This window comes from Cebus imitator, unplaced genomic scaffold (assembly GCF_001604975.1).
Source record: "Cebus imitator isolate Cc_AM_T3 unplaced genomic scaffold, Cebus_imitator-1.0 Scaffold122, whole genome shotgun sequence".
Taxonomy (NCBI): Eukaryota; Metazoa; Chordata; class Mammalia; order Primates; family Cebidae; genus Cebus; species Cebus imitator.
Window position 1 is genome coordinate 2,098,973 of NW_016107437.1, and position 11,815 is coordinate 2,110,787.

Below are 11,815 nucleotides of genomic sequence, written 5' to 3' on the forward strand. Positions count from 1 at the left end.
GTGGCTCATGCCTGTAATTCCAGCACTTTGGGAAGCCAAGGCAGGCGGGTCATGAGGTCAGGAGTTCGAGACCAGCATGGCCAACATGGTGAAACCTTGTCTACTAAAAACACAGAACTTAGCTGGGCATGGTGGTGGGTGCCTGTAATCCCAGCTACTCAAGAGGCTGAGGCAGGAGAATCACTTGAACCCGGGAGGTTGAGGTTGCAGTGAGCCAAGATCACACCATTGCATGCCAGTCTGGGCGACAGTGTGAGACTGTGTCCCAAAAAAAAAAAAAAAAAGATTCAAGCAGCAGATCATTCAAGCAAGCTTAGGGACCCTTCTGAGCACAGGGCCCTGCCTTTGTAGCTTGTACACTGGCCCAGGTCTGGAGAGAGTACAAGGCAGGCAGCTGGCCTGCACCATGTGGGTGAACTGAGTCACCCTGCCCTTTGCGGGGGTTGATGGGGATCTTTTCTAGGCTGTTGGCCTGGGCAGGGCTGATGACATGAGCAGGGCTTGCCCTGGTCTGGGCTGAATATGATACACTGGGACAAGTTGAAGGGAGGGGGATTGGAGCAGGGTGCTCCAGGGAGCATCATCTCTGTACAACAGGAAGTCCCTGAGCTTGGACACATGACTTAATCATTTGTCACAAGGTTCAGAGCAAAACCCAGAAGGCCAGGCAATGATGCATTGAAACTTACTACCCAAGTGAGCATTTTCCAGTACTTTAAAAAATGTTTTATAGATATGAGGTTTCTCTGTGTGGGCCAGGATGGTCTTGAACTCTTGGTCTCAAGTGATCCTCCTGCCTTGTCCCAAGGTGTTGGGATTACACTCATGAGCCACTGTACCTGGCCTCCAACACTGGTTTAAAATTTTTGATGTATCTGTGATTTTTGAATTATACCTGTTTTGTTACTTCCATTAGAGAAAATTAACCTGGCCAGGCGAGGTGGCTCATGCCTGTAATCCCAGCACTTTGGGAGGTTGAGGTGGGCAGATCACATGGTGTTTCTCCTGTGAGAGTTTGAGAGCAGTTTGGACAACATGGTGAAACCCTACCTGTACTAAAAACACAAAAATCAGCCAGGCATGGTGATGGATGCCTGTAATTCCAGCTACTCAGGAGGCTGAGGCAGAAGAATCTCTTGAACCTGTGAGATGGAGATTGCAGTGAGCTGAGATCGCGCCACTGCACCACTCCTGCCTGGGCCACAGAACAAGACTCTGTCTCCAAAAAAAAAAAAAAACCCAAAAAACTTCAAAAGCAGATTTTTGTCACTGCCAGGTGACCTTACTAATCACTAACCATGGGCGTACAAGGACAAACGAAATCAGATCTAAAGAATTTGTGGCTTGTTTTCTTTGCCTTTGACCTTCAACCCCATGCATTCCTGCAAATGCTTTGCCTACAGCAAACCTTTGAAGACCTTAACTTTTCTGTTTTAAGTGAGATTTCCAATTGAATTTATGTTGTCTGGAAAGACAATCCCTTTCCTGGAGAGAATTGGTATTTGAAGAGAATGAGATCAGGTTGCTAAGGACACCCTTGTTTGCAATCTTTGGTTTATATAAATTATTGGTGAATAAGAGAAATAAGTTTATACTTTTTTCCAGATGGTAAACCGGAAGGGAAGCATGTTATGGGGTAAAGTGAGTCATGGGGCGTGGGAGGCTCAGATGGAACAGGGCTCTGGGACGCCTCTCGTTGTTGACTTGGGACCTCTAATTTACCTACCAGGCCTCAAATTAAAAGACAGACAAAGCCTTCTAATCTGGTTGGGTAGGAACAGATAAAAGCTCCTCTGGGTGGATAGATAGGGGAGGGAAGGAGGAAGTTTGCAGAAACTGAAAGAGGACATTTTTTGGGGAGAGAGGAAGAAATCTCTTGTTTAATTACAAAACCAAAATATCATTGGCAGTGCCTTCCTTCTACCAGTTGTTTAAGAAATTGACGTGTAATTCACATATCACAAAATGCAGCAATTTAAAGTGTACCATTCTCTGGTATTTGTTTGTTTGTTTGTTTTTGAGACGGTGTCTCGCTGTCACCCAGGCTGGAGTATATGGCATAATCTTGGTTCACTGCAACCTGTGTCTCCCACATTGAAGCCATTCTCCCACCTCAGGCTTTCAAGTAGATGGGGTTAAAGGCACCCGCCATCGTGCCTGGCTAATTTTTGTATTTTTAGTAGAGACAGGGTTTCACCATGTTGGCCAGGCTGGTCTTGAACCCCTGACCTCAGGTGATCTCCCACCTCGGCCTCCCAAAGTGCTGGGATTGCAGGCCTGAGCCACTGCACCAACCTCATATTCTGTTTTTAATTGTTCCATCAAAGAAGTAGGAAGCCCACATATTACTTATCTATTTATCTAATGTTAGTAGAACTTTCTTATAACTAATGTTGACATAGATATCTTTTTCATCCTGCTGTTTTCATCTTAGCTGTGTTTTTGTAATTAAAGGGTGCCTCTTCTACACATTATATAGGCGGGTCATGTTTTTGTTTGTTTCTTAATATTCAGTCTCACTATCTCACTTTCACTTGGAGTGTTGAGTTTACTTAGGGTTCAAAGGAATTTTTAATGTATGCCATCTGTGTTTTTTTGGGTTTTTTTTTCCTTTTTGAGACAGTCTTGCTCTGTCACCCAGGCTGGAGCGCAGTGGCGTGATCTCAGCTCACTGCAATCTCCACCTCCCAAATTCAAGCAATTCTCCTGCCTCAGCCTCCCGAGTAGCTGGGATTACAGGTGTGCGCCACTGTGCCTGGCTAATTTTTTTTGTATTTTTAGTAGTGAGCCAGCGTGCCTGGCCTATTCTCTTTTGTTTTTGTTCCTCCTTTCCTGCCTTCCTTTGGATAAATGGAGTGATTCTTCACGTATCCTTTCATCTCTAGTGGCTTTTTGGCTGTATCTTTTTGCTCTATGTATTTAGCTATATGTGCTTTCTTTAGCAATTGTTCTAGGGATTACAACACACACTCTGACTTTTCAGTTCATCTGCAGAGCTTATGACACCACTTGGACAATAAGGCAGTGAAAAGGAATGAAGCACAGACATGGGCCACATGTGGGTGAGCCTGACACTTTATGCCAAGTCCAAGCAGCCAGTCACCAAGGGCCACATACGATATCATCCCATTTATATGAAATGTCCAGATGGGAAAATCCAGAGAGACAGGGAGCATATTACTGGTTACCTAGTGCTGGGGGAGGAAGAATTGGGAGGGGTGGTGACTAAGGATACCAGGGTTCCTTGTTGGGAAAATGAAAATGTTCTAAAATCAGTTGTGATGGATGCACCATTCTGTGAGTATACAAAGAGCCACTGAGGTTGACACTTTATTTTTATTTATTTATTTGTTTGGAGACAGTCTCATTCAGTTGCCCAAGTTGGAGTGCAGTGGCATGTTCTTGACTCACTGCAACCTACACCTCCCGGGTTCAAGTGATTCTTCTGCTTCAGCCACCTGTGTAGCTGGGATTACAGGCATGTGCCACCGCACCTAATTTTTTTTGTTTTTTGAGACAGAGTCGGGCTTTGTCACTGAGGCTAGAGTGCAGTGGCGTGATCTCAGCTCACTGCAACCTCTGCCTTTCAGTTTCAAGTGATTCTTCTGCCTCAGCCTCCCGTGTAGCTGGGATTACAGGCGCCCGATACCACATTGGGTTACTTTTTTGTATTTTTAGAAGAGACGGGGTTTCACCATGTTGGCCATGTTTGGTCTCGAACTCCTGACTTAAGGTGATATACCTGCCTTGGCCTCCCAAAATGCTGGGATTACAGGCCTGAGCCATTGCGTCCGACTCCATAAGATAAATTTATATTTACCTTTTAAGAAACTGCCAAACTGTCTTTTGGAGTGGCCATGCTGTCTTATGTTCCCCCAGCATGTGTGAAGGCTCCACTTCCACACACCCCCACTTGATATTGATAGTGACATCTTTTTGTTTGTTTGTTTTTTGAGATGGAGTCTCATTGTGTCACCCAGGCTGGCGTGCAGTGGCACAATCTCGGCCTACTGCAATCTCTGCCTGTTGGATCAAGCAATTCTCCTGCCTCAGCCTCTTCAGTAGCTAGTAATCCAGATGCAGATCACCATGCCCGGCTAATTTTTTTGTATAGTAGAGACACGGTTTCACTATGCTGCTCATGCTGGTCTCGAACTCCTGACCTTGTAATCTACCCACCTTGGACTTCCAAAGTGCTGGGATTACAGGTATGAGCCACCACATCTGGCCGTGACATCTTTTTAATGTTGAACCTTTCTCGATAACATGTGCAGCGTGGCTTTCTTTGCATTCAAAGTATTTCATTGAATGATTTCTTCATATGGATTGTGTGTGCATATTTTCGCATGTTTCTGAGAGTTTTGTTTATTTCTGAGAGTTTTGTTTTTTTGGGGTGTGCTGTTGCAAATGGGATGGTTTCTTCTTTTTTCTGCTTGTTTGTACATAGGAAGACTGTCTGAGACCAGGCTTGGTGGCTCAGGCCTGTAATCCTAGCACTTTGGGAGACTGGGGCAGAAGGATTGCTTGAGCCCAGGAGTTTGAGACCAGCCTGGGCAGCATACTAAGACCCCATTTCTTTTTTTTTTTTTTTTTTTTTGAGACAGGATCTTGCTCTGTCGCCCAGGCTGGAGTGCAGTAGTGCAGTTCCGGCTCACTTCAACCTCCACCCCCCAGGTTCAAGCAATTCTCGTGCCTCAGTCTCCTGAGTACCTGGTATGACAGGTGTGTTTCACAACACCTGACTAATTTTTGTATTATTAGTAGAGTCAGGGTTTTGCCATGTTGGCCAGGTTGGTATGGAACTCCTGGCCTCAAGCAATCCGCCTGCCTTGGTCTCCCAAAGTGCTGGGATTACAGACATGAGCTGTGCCCAGCCCATCTCTATAGTTTAAAAATGAAGAAAAAGGAAGGCTGTTTAGTATGTTCCTTTTGTACCCAACTCCTTAGCAAAATCTGTCTCATTTTTTGGAGTAAATATGACTATTTCACCTTCTGCTTTTTTCTTTAATGTCTTTACTTTCCTCCTTGCCTAGTTGCATCAGCTAGGGCCTCCAAAATAATAGTGGTAACAGAGGGCATTCTTTTGTTCCAAGGGTTGATGGAAGCTTCTATTGCTTCCATCCCTTAAAATGATGCTGGGCTTTAGCTTGATGGGTGTGTGTCTGGGTGTAATTTCCTTTATTGTGTGTAATTTAAGGAAGTATCCCTCTTTCTAATTTGATGTTTCTTTTATAAATTTTGTAGTAAATTTTGTCAAATGCCTTTTGAACATCTATGGTGATTATGATTTTCAACATATTAATATAAATGAAATGAAAAGATGTTTTAATTTCAAGCCATCCTTTTCACACTGTACAAGTCTCACTTGGTTTAGGTAAGTTTTTTTTAAGCCCCAGTGGGGTTTATGTGCTAATATTTTATTTTGGATTTTCATACATTGATTTTTATGTAAATGTCTTACCTTGTTTTGTTTTAGAGATAGGGCCTTGCTCTGATGCCCAGGCTGGAGTGCAGTGATATGATGACAGTTTATTGTAATTTTAAACTCCTGGGCTCAAGTGATCCTCCCGCCTCAGCCTCCTGGGTAGCTGACACTACAGGCATGTGCCACCATGCCTGGCTAATTTTCAAATTTTTTGTAGAGACAGAGTCTTGCTCTGTTGTCTAGGCTGCAGTTCAGTGTACATTGTAGATGTGAATATTTACTGGTCTTTCTGCCGGAATCATTCCCTCTCCCATCTGTTTGTCTTTAAATTCTGGGCATGCACACACACTCCACCCACACCTCCTAACTGCAAAATATTGCTGTTGTCCAACCTGCCTTGCGAAGGGAGAATTGTTTTTCCCTCTTTGTATCTCTGCTGGTGTCCAGTCCACTGCTGTGTTTTTGGTAAATACTTGACCCACAGAGTGTGGGAGGCAGGAAGGGAAGGCTTCTGCATTTCCTTTGTGGACCCGACATCATGGATCCATTAAGCATATTGGGAAACCAGCAGGTCAGGTGGCTGCACACTCTAGTTGCATCTGACTCTGAATTGCTCAGGGCCCCCTGCACGCCAGTAATTTGCTTTTCTTTGTGATTTGTCTCTACACTCATATTCCTAGGCTGAGTTCCCCAAAATAGTGGCTAGCACAGCACCTGTAACAGTTGTGGGTGCATTTCTGATCTTGCGTGACCTGATTTACAGGGTGTTTTGAACAGGAGCTACCTGTTATGTCTTGGGATATGGCTAAAGTTTACTTGACTTTCTTGCATAAAGTAACTGGTAGAATATGTGCATAAGGCTATTATTGCAAAAGCAGAAGTGGTGGGGGGTGATTGAGCTTGGGCAGCCTTGGGAGGCAGACAGGCCCGCATCAGCACCGTCCTCGCCATTTGTAGGTTATATGACCTTTGGGGAATCCCCTCAACTCTCTGAGCCTTTGTTTCTTCCCTCATTGAGGAGATCATCTATTCCTCATTGGACTATTGTAAGGCTTAAGATCAAACATCTTTCAAGGCACTTGGAGCAGTGCCTGGGCTCCGGGGTCTTTAGGCTGTAACCATAGCAAACACTCAGATCCCAGCCACCCTCCCTTCTCTTCCCTCCAGCATGGGAATGTGGAGGACCAACCTTCTCATTCCCATTTGCCCTGGAGTTCTTTCTTCTAAACTTCGTCTAGCACCTGCGTGCACCAGGGTTTCATGGGTGGGGAGGCCAGGGACAGTCAAGTCTGGCATCTGGCCCTCAGCTTGCCTCAGTCCTCGTGGCTGACACCTGGCCCTTTGCTCTGGAATTTTGACCCTACAATCTTCTACCAAAGTCTCAGCTCAAAGAGGGCTCGAGGGCATCCCCTATCATTGAGAAGATTCCATAGCTGCCCACATCTCCCCATCTCCTGGGTGGATGATCAGCCCCAGCAATCCAGAGATAGGTTCTTGGATTCTACTAGCTTTATTCTTCAGTTGAAAACTCAAAGGAAAAGGTTATGTTCCAAAGGAAAGTAAAAAAAAACTTTGAATGCTGTAACCTGGGCGCCTGAGTTCACAGGTGCCCCTACCAAAACAGAGGTCCTCCATAGCATTCAGTCTCAGTGTGTCTACCCCAAAGAGAGCAGGTGTCTATCGGGCTTCTGAAGAACTATCAGTTCCCCTCAAAGAAACTCCTGCCTCAGGAGACCCCTGGATCAGGCAGGGAATGCCAGGACAGGCAACTGAGAACCTGACTCTGTGTTCCCTCCACACAGTCAGCATTCTGAAGCAGTGGCTTCCCACATGGCTGTTGAATAAGTGAATAAATACCTTGGACATGAACAGGATCTGGGTAGAGCTCTCTCTGCAGGGCTGGGACTCGCTGGCCGTGCTGTCTCTTGATTTATAGTGGAGGTGTGGAGGAAGGGGGAGAATTACCCAGATGAGTGGGAGAGTTTCATGTCCTCAGAAGTATTTTGAGCGCAATGGCAAACAGCTCTTCTTCCCTGCATTTGAAGCACTTGCCATTCTGAGTTTCCTGGCATTCCATGCTGGTTATTCTGTCCCAGCCAAGAATCTTGCCCTTGTCAAGGAGCTGGAATTAGAGTAGAAGGTGAAGGAGTTTGAAGTCTTTGGCAGCCTAGTGCTGGCTTAGATGAAATCTCATACTGTAAAGAAGAGACAAGAGAAGGAAGGCCAGGCTATGGGCCCCAGAGGAGAGGGGCTCCTGCTGTTTCCTGAGATAAATTATGCTGGAGCCCCTGTTACAGCTCCTGGCCCTCCTTATTAAAAGGACAACTCTCCATCCACTCCCACCCATCTTCCTCTCCTCTTTCTGTAAGAGCAGCAGGCACGGGTCGATGAGTCCCTACACCTGCCAGGCCTTTGCAGGCAGTGGTATTAGGCCCAGCCTGCTCAGTTCCTAGGAAATTGAACAAGCATCTATGGAGTGCTCACTCCATGTCAGGCTCTGCCACCAGCACCCTGGAGACAGAAGACCAAGACATGCTTCCCAGCCAAGGGGAGGGTGGAACCTTAGCACACGATGCATTGAGAGCTCGGGATGTATCCAACCCAAAGTGCAGGGGAGCTCTCACTGTGTGGGTGGGATCTTCAGTGCAGCTTGCTGTGGAGGCTGCTCTACTGTTTTCCCATCAAGTGTGGTGGGCAAGGGCACAGACTGGACACTCAGAGCTACCAGGGTAAGGAAGTGCTCTTCTATCCCTCATCTGCTAGGAGAACTGTTTAAAAGATGGGATTTATTTTTTTTTTAGATGGAGTTCTTGCTCTGTCACCCAGGCTGGAGTGCAGTGGCTCACTGCAACCTCTGCCTCCTGGGATCAAGCAATTCTGCCTCAGCCTCCTGAGCAGCCGAGATTAGATGCCTGTCACCACACCCAGCTAATTTTTGTATTTTTAATAGAGACAGGGTATGGCCAGGCTGGTCTCCAACTCTTGACCTCAAGTGATCCACTCGCCTCAGCCTCCCAAAGTGCTGGGATTACGGGCGTGAGCCACTGCACCCTGCTTTTTATTTTTTTGAGATGGAGTCTTGCTCTGTTGCCCAGGCTGGAGTGCAGTGGCATAATATCGGCTCACTGCAAACTCTGCCTGCTGGGTTCAAGTGATTCCCCTGCCTCAGCCTCCTGAGTAGCTGGGACTACAGGCATGAGCCACCATGCCTGGCCAGGAAGTGCCCTTCTATCCCTCATCTGCGAAGAGCACTATCTAAAAGATGGGCTTTAGGTGGCCTTTTCTGCCATTTCTTTCTACTATATTCTGGTTCTTTTTCAGTAGGTAATTTTCATTCATTAGTAAATGAGCTGATTGGCTAAATTAATTACTAAACTACAAATTTAGTAATTAGTAATTTTAATAATTTCTGGTTCCCTGCTAAAATCTGTAATCTCTAATAAGCCTGCTATCTGAGTCCCGTGTGTCTGTGTCTATTATTGTCTGTCTGTGCTAGTTTTTACACTTAGAATTTTACCTCCCTAAGAGTGTTCTTTGCAGCTATGGCGTTCATAATCATATCATCATGCCCAGCACGGAGGTGCTCAATAAATATACATTTCCAATGTCAAAAATTTTTAATGTGGTAAAACACAAAAAATTTACCATAACCATCTTAAAGTACATACTTCAGTGTAAGTACATTCATATTTTTGTGCAGCCAAAGTCTGGAACTCACTAAACCCTGCCAAACTGAAACTCTGTCCCCATTAAATAAGCCATTACTGGCTCTCCCAGCTCCTGGCCACCACCACTCTACTTTCTGTCTCTGTGAATCTGATTACTCTAGGTCCTTCCCATAAGTGGAATCATATAGTATTTCTCTTTTTGTGACTGCCTTATTTCACTTTGCATAACCTCCTCAAGGTTCATCCATGTGCTAGCATGTGTCAGAATTTCCTTATTTTTTAAGGCTGAATAATGTTTGACTGTATGGAAAGAGCACATTTGCTTGTTTATCCGTCGGTGGGCACTTGGGTTGCTGCTATCTTTTGGCTGCTAGGAATAACACTGTGCCGAGACCAGCTCAGCCGTGGAGACCCCAACTCACGTGGTGCTGAAGGAATTAAGAAACACACACAGAGACAGAGAGCAAAAGCTGGGTTCAGAGTGGAGCACCAGGGGTCTCACAGCATTTCCAGCTGAGAGTCCAGAGCAGACTCTGACCTACGTATTTATTGACTTTCCAGTGACAAGTTTTACAAGCGGATGCTCTGTGTTCTTTCATTGGTTAAAGGTAAACTAACCAGGCAGCTAGTGTGTGTTTACTATAGGTTAAAGACAAACTAGAAAGTGCTCTTTACAAGGGAACAAAGGAAAGGGTCAGGTATCCTGTGTTCAAAGAACTAATTCATCTGGCGTGAGACATATTTACATTGGTTACTGTTTTATAATGCTTTGAGCAGTTTCATGCTTTGGGGGCAGTTTTCCGCTTTGGGAGGCTCACTAGGTTTCCCTTGCCGCCGCTCTCAATAGGATTTCTCAGCAAACAATATGATTTCTCACACACGTCAGAATTTGCTCTCAACAACGCTGGTATGAACATCAATGTAATAAATGTGTGAGGCCCTTTGAATTGTAGGGGTTACATACCCAGCAGTGGAAATGCTGGATTATATGGTAATTCTTTTGAGACAGAGTCTCGCTCTGTCACCCAGGCTGGAATGCAGTGGTGCAATCTTGGCTCACTGCAACCTCTGCCTCCTGAGTTCAAGTGATTCTTATCCCTCAGCCTCCCGAGTAGCTGGGATTACAGGCCTGCACCGCCACACCTGGCTAGTTTGTGTGTTTTTAGTAGACATGGGGTTTTACCATGTTGGCCAGGCTGGTATCAAACTCCTGGCCTCAAGTGATTCACCTGCCCCAGCCTCACAGAGTGCTGGGATTACAAGTGTCAGCCACCGTGCCTGGCCTATTTTTAACTTTTTGATGAATTGCTATACTGTTTTCCATAGCTGAAGCTCCATTTTAAACTCCCAGTAAGGTACACCAGGGTTCCAGCTGCTCAGCGTCCTCGCTAACACTCGGTATTTTCTGTATTGATTACAGCCATCCTAATGAGTCTGAGGTGGCCTCTCCATGTAGGTCTTCTTTTTTCTTTTTTTGAGACAGAGTCTCGCTTTGTCACCCAGGCTCAAGTTTAGTGGTGTAATCTTGGCTCACTGCAACCTCTGCCTCCCAGGTTCAAGTAATTCTTCTGTCTCAGCCTCCTGAGCATCTGGGACTTGAGGCACATGCCACCACATGCAGCTGATTTTTCTATTTTTAGTAGAGATGTGATGTTACCATGTCAGCCAGGCTGGTTTCAAACTCCTGACCTCAAGTGATCTGCCCACCTTGGCCTTTCAGAGTGCTGGGATTACAGGAGTGAGCTACCATGCCCAGCCTCTCCATGTGGTTTTGGTTTGTTTCCCTAATAATTAATGATGGTGAGCATCTTTTTATGTGCCAATTGGCCATTTGCATCTCTTATTTGGTGGACTTTCTATTCACGTCCTGTGCACATTTTTGAACTGTGTTAGTTTTTGTTGTTGCATTGTGAGAGTGCTTTATCTATTCTAGATGGGAACTCTGTCACATGTAATTTGCACCTCTGTCCTGTCATTCTGCAGGTTGCCTTTTCACTCTGTTAATAGTATCCTTCGATGTAATCCAATTTGTCTACTTTTCGTTTTGTTGTTTGGGCCTTTGGTGTCATATCCAAGAAATCATTGCCAAAGGAAGCTCTCCTTCTATGTTTTAAGAGTTGTCGGCTGGGAACAGTGCCTCAAGCCTATACTCCCAGCACATTGGGAGGCCAAAGTGGGTGAATCATGAGGTCAGGAGTTCAAGACCAGCCTGACCAAGATGCTCTGTCTCTACTAAAGATACAAAAATTTGCTAGGCGTGGTGGTGGGCGCCTCTAATCCCAGCTACTTGGCAGGCTGAGGCAGAGAGTTGCTTGAACCCAGGAGCTGGAGGTTGCAGTGAGCCGAGATCACGCCACTGCACTCCAGCCTGGGTGACAGAGCAAGACTCCATCTCAAAAAAACAAGAATTGTATAGTTTTAGATCTTACACTTGGGTCTTTCATTATTGAGGTTTTCTTTTTCTTTTTCTTTTTTTTTAACATGATATAAGGTAAGGCTTTAACTTCATTCTTTTGCCTGTGGATATCTAGTTTTCCCACACCATTTGCTGAAAGACTGTCCCTTCCCTGATTGAAAAGTCTTGGCATCCTTATTGAACTCATTTGATCGTATGTTTAAGAGTTTCCTTCTGCACTTTGTATTCCATTCCACTGGTCTCTCTGTAGGTATTTACTGTTGTACCACACTTTCGACCACTGTAGTTTTTTTTTTTTTTTTTTTT